Source organism: Giraffa tippelskirchi, chromosome 5 (genome assembly GCF_054371585.1).
Source record: "Giraffa tippelskirchi isolate mGirTip1 chromosome 5, T2T-mGirTip1v1.2.pri, whole genome shotgun sequence".
NCBI classification, from domain to species: domain Eukaryota; kingdom Metazoa; phylum Chordata; class Mammalia; order Artiodactyla; family Giraffidae; genus Giraffa; species Giraffa tippelskirchi.
In genome coordinates this window covers 70,968,668-70,974,095 of record NC_137279.1, presented here as the reverse complement: position 1 = coordinate 70,974,095, position 5,428 = coordinate 70,968,668, and the positions used below count along the sequence as shown (strand labels likewise).

Below are 5,428 nucleotides of genomic sequence, written 5' to 3'. Positions count from 1 at the left end.
TCTAAGGCACCTAGTGGTACTGGGGAGGCTTCTTCCTTCTGCCGGGAGCCCCTGGTGGTACCCAGATGACACACCCAGTTCTAGAGGAATCTGAGAAAGGAGGAGCCTCCAGGCATAGTTGGAGGAAGTTCAGTCCAGCTTTGTAGTGTCCAGTCAGTCCTGTTAACTCAATGCAACATTTTGCTCTGCATGTCTCTAGAACTTTTCCACCTTGCAACTCAAGTTTTACAACCATTTAACAGATCCTCCCAATGTCAACTTCCTTCCAGCTCTTGGAATTACCCTTCTACTCTCTGCTTCTCTTTGAGTTTTCATTTGGATACCTCAGGTAAATGGAATCGTGTGCTGTTTGTCTCACTGGCTAATTTCACTCTTAACTATATCTTTCCACTTCATTTATTGCTGACAGGATTTCCTTCATTTTTAAAGACTGAATCACATTCCACTGTATCTATGCATCACATTTTCTTTATTGATTTATCTGCCTGTGGATGCTGGACAGTATTTCCATCTTGGTTGTTGTGTACAATGTGGCAATGGATATGAGACTGTAGATATATCCTGGAACATTCTAGCTTTATATCCTTTGGACATAAACTCAAATACGTGATTGCTGGATCCTATGATAATTTTTGGATCTTAATAATTTTTGGAGGGACTTCCAAAAGGTTTCATAATGGGTATGTCATTTTCCATTCCTACCAACAGGATACAAAAGTTGCACTTCTCCACATCCTTGCTACATCGGTAATTTTCTATTTATAATACAAATCCTGAAAGGTGTTATCTCCTTTTGACTTGATTTCTGTTTCACTGATACTTAGTGATGTTGAGCACTTTTCTTATGTATATTGATCACTTCTATGAAGAAATGATATTGTAGCTTTTTACACATGTGAGAGTTGGACTATAAAGAAAGCTGAGCACTGAAGAATTGATGCTTTTGAACTGTGGTGTTGGAGAAAACTCTGGAGAGTCCCTTGGACTGCAAGGAGATCCAACCAGTCCTGAATGTTCATTAGAAGGACTGATGTTGAAGCTGAAACTCTGATACTTTGGCCACCTGATGCAAAGAACTGACTCGTTTAAAAAGACCCTGATGCTGGGAAAGATTGAGGCAGGAGGAGAAGGGGATGCCAGAAGATGAGATGGTTGGATGGCATCACCGACTCAATGGACATGAGTTTGAGTAAACTCCAGGAGTTGATGATGGACAGGGAGGCTTGGCATGCTGCAGTCTATGGGGTCACAAAGAATCGGGCACGAATGAACAACTGAACTGACTGACTGAAAATTCAGTTATCTGCCTACTGTTGTTTTGAAGTTGAGTTGTAGTAGTTTCTTTGATATTCTGGATATAGGCCCTTTATTCAGATACAAATTTTCCAGATACTTCCTCTCATTCTATAGGTTGCCGTTGTTGATTGTTGAGACTGTCCTTTCTTCACTTGGTAAATTTAGAAGCTTGGCAAGGATCATTTGGCCACACATGTGTCAATTTATTTGCAATTCCCTTCTTATGGTTCATTGGTCTCTCTTCCTATTCTGTTGCTGGTACAACACTCTTTTGACTGTTGTGGCATTCTTATGTGTTTTGAATTCAGGATGCCTTAAGGCCCCATTGTTCTTTGCTTTTAAGATTTTTTCACTTTGGGTTTCTTTTAGGTTCCATAAGTATTAGCATTTCGGGATTTTTTTCCATTTCTACAAAATTGAAATGAGTTTTTGTTAGTGGTTTCAATATATATGTACATCACTTTTAGTTGTATAAGGTCAACAGCACTAAATAGTCCTGTCTATGAAAATGGTATGTCGTTCCATTTACTTGTCTCTTCTTTCTTTCAACAGTGTCCTACGGTTTTCAGTGCACAAATCGTTCACTTCCTAATGAGCCTTTTGCATTTCCTTGTTTGAGTCATCTGAGTCAGGGATGGGAAAGATGGGCTCATGAAGAGAGGGAATGTCCTCCTTCCCCTCTCTACCTACCCTCTGGTTACTTGTAGTACAGGTGTGCAGGGACATGCCCTTCACCTCTGCCTACAAGTGAGCCCCCTACTGGGAATTTTCTTTGAATCTGAGTGTTCACCTTACTATTGAAATGTCCACAAGCACTCTTCCAATGCCTGGCCTGTGTCCAAGAGCCCCAGGTATACCTACATATGAATGAGCATATCAGACCATCGAATCTTCTGCAATAAAGAAAACCCAGAACAGCAGTTCAGTGTCTTTTCCTTACCTTTGGAGCTCTTAGAGCTGAATGTTCCAGTGTAGTAGCCACTACTCAGATCAGCCTATTTATAATGAATATACTTCAAACAATAATTAACGTGTTATATTAAAAAAAAACTCGCAAAAGCCACAATTACTTGTGTCCATGAATGTTGGAATTTCAGTTTCATAAGATTGAAAGTAAGAGCTATATTGAGCGTGTGGAAATGTATGGTTGAAAGGTGATTCTCTCAGCATCTCTCTGCCATGTGAAATTTTGCAACTGTGATCAACATCTTGTTGAAGGGCTCTGACTCCACCAAGCATAGGGAAGGTCTGTGAACCTGGAGGGAAGACCAGGGAGATGCTTTGTGAGCCAAGAGGAGGAGGAATGATGGATGGGTCAACTTGTGTAATAACTGTATTATTGCTCATGGTTGTCTTTCTACAGAATGTATCCTAGAGAGGATAAGCAACAGTGATGTAGAAGAGACCTAGGTAGGGCACAGTTCTCTGGGCGAGTAGCATTTAGAGGGAGAGGTTTCCTGAACCACTTAGATTTTACCTGCTTCTTTGGAGATAAAATAGATGAATAGGAACTGAGGATTTAAATTGGAGGGAGAGGGTTTCTGGTCCAACTGGGAGATAAAAGAAGGTGAATATAAACTGAAGAAGAAGAAGGAAATATGTGTAAAGTTGTGATTTGCTCCTCATATTTTAATGAAATAATAGAACTATGTGTCCATGTGTTTTGTTGTGCTGTGCCCATAGTCATCTCTTGTTATAGGCATCTCTTCTTGCTTTTACGTTTATTAATGTCCTTTCTCACAAGACTCCTCTTTCTTTGTCCTTTCGTTGACAAATATGAAAGAGTGGCTTATAGTTAGTGCCTTCAGGGTCTTATATACAAGGGACTTTGGCTTCCTGTTTAAATTCTCCTATGATGGCCATATCCTAATGGGACCAAAAGTCTAATAGTTACTTGACACTGCAGACCAAGTTCTTGCAGTGAGTGTCAGGTTCTGGGTGAGACATGAACTCTCTATTTCTGCATTTGCAGGACTTGTAGATTCCCCTCACGTTTGTCTTCATTGTTTATTTCTCATGTAAAGGGTGTTCTCGGGGTTGGATAAGTCAAAGCACACAGGCTCTGGCGTCCCAGCCTGGACTGAGTCTCCTGGAGCTCATCTCAGCTTCCCACCCAAGGATGCTGTGCTGAAGGTGCTTTCACGTGAGAGCAGTCCATGTCCAGCTGCCCCTAGAGACCAACATGGCCACAGATTCTAGCAAATGTGAAGGAGCCGCTGGCTTTCTTAACACATTTGCTCTCACAGCCCTGCTGACCTGGTCTCCTGGGATTGACCAGACCTAGGTCAGAGACTCAGAGCAGCAGGACACAAGATCACTGTTCCCCGTAGAACCCAATGCTCCACCCAGACAGCCCTGCCCCTGCTCCCTACACCCCAGTCCTGCCCAACCTGTGACCTTTACTCAAACTTTCCCAGGTTTCATTCCTCCCAGTCCTTCCAAGGTTGGGGTAAATCCTGGCTGGTTCTATGCGTATATGAGGCTTCCCTATCTGGAAAACCTTTGTGGCATCACTTCAGAGTAAGATAATTTGGACACACTACTTTAATTATAATATTGTTTTCATCCTCCCTAAGGGGCTAAGAGACTTAAGCAGTTATTTTGAGAATTAAGTTTCTCCCAGTTATCTAAAGTTACCTCAGGCACAGAATACTTGTTACCTGAAGTTGGTTGTGTATCGAGGCTGTTGTGGAAATTCATGCGGTGAATTTCAGACTGCAGATATCTCTTTGTGATACTGATTTAATTTCCTTTCTATAAATATCAAGAACTGTGTTTGCTGAATCATATGATATTTTTTATACTTTTATAAGGAACCTCTTAATGGTTTCCACAACATAGCCACACAATTTACATTCCCACCAGCAGTGTACAAAGGTTCCAGCTCCCCACATCATGGCCTTAACCTGTTAATTCGTTGCCTTTATAATATACAACCTAACAGGCAGGAGGTGTTGATTTACTTTGCCCTGATGATTAGTGAGGTTGAAAACCTTTCCCTTTGTATGCTAGCCATTTGTATGTCTTGTTCCTGAAACATCAGCTTAAATCTTTACACATTCCTCAACTCCCTTATTTACTCTTTTAAATATTTTGTTTTGCATTTGAGCTGTGGTATTTTCTTATGTATTTGGAGTGTGAGCTTTTTATCTGATATATGGCTTGTAATTTTTCTGTAGGTTATCTTTTCATCCTGATTTACTGAAGAGACTACCCTTTTCTTATTTCATTGTCTTAGAACCTTGATGAATTTCATTTGACCGTGTATCCATGAGTTTTCTTGGGGCTCTTTATTCTGGTCTTTAGGGCTATGTATCTATTTCTATGTCAGTATCTTACAGCTTTGATTCCTATATCTTTATAATGTGTTTTGAAATCAGGAGATGAGATACTTTGATCTTTGTTTTCAAGATTATCTTGTCTGTGTGGAGTCCTTAGTGGTTCCACATATATTTTTGGATTTGTTCTTTCCATTTCTATGAAAATGTTAATATTTTGATTGGTGTTGCAATGAATTTTTACTTAGCTTTGGGTAGTGTAGAAATGTCAGCAGTACTAAGTCTCAAGTCTATGAGCATGATCTGTCATTTCAGTTCCTCCTGCCTTGTTTCACTCTCTTAGTGTGGTGTGTAGTGTTCACTGAGCTGGACGTTTCTCTCTGAAGGCCCTGTGTCCTTCCCTGATCTCAGAGTCAGTGGTGGAGGGATGGGTTCATGAGGAGACTCAGTGTCCCTCCCCCCCTCCCTCCTCACCTCTTCTCTGATGAAGTTCAGCACAGGTGCCCTGGGCCCTGTGTCCATACCTCTCCCCTCAAGCGGAACACCTGCTGGGAAATCCTCTAAGATCTCAGTGTTGACATTGCTGTTTCAGTGTCCCAAAGGCTCATGAGTACTTGGGATGTATGCATGAACTCAGGAAATACCTACAAATGAATCATCAAATCAGACCAGCCAAATACTCTGCAGAAGCTGTTGGGCTACACTTTACAGGCCTGCAAGCCCTGTCCATTGCCTGGACTTGAGACCAAAGAAAGACTCCAGAGTTGACAGAGATATCAAAGGTTTAATAGATGGGATGTCTTACATATCTGAAGTAAAAGGGTCCTGGAGATGAAAGGTTGTTGCTGAACCAC

General features: G+C 41.2%; 1 protein-coding gene across 1 annotated transcript in view; it reads right to left on the bottom strand.

Annotated features, from left to right (window-relative positions):
* The window catches only part of LOC145506672 (uncharacterized), a 252,988-nt gene that overhangs the window by 122,326 nt on the left and 125,234 nt on the right, over positions 1-5,428 (bottom strand). The gene's annotated exons all lie outside the window — the stretch shown is intronic.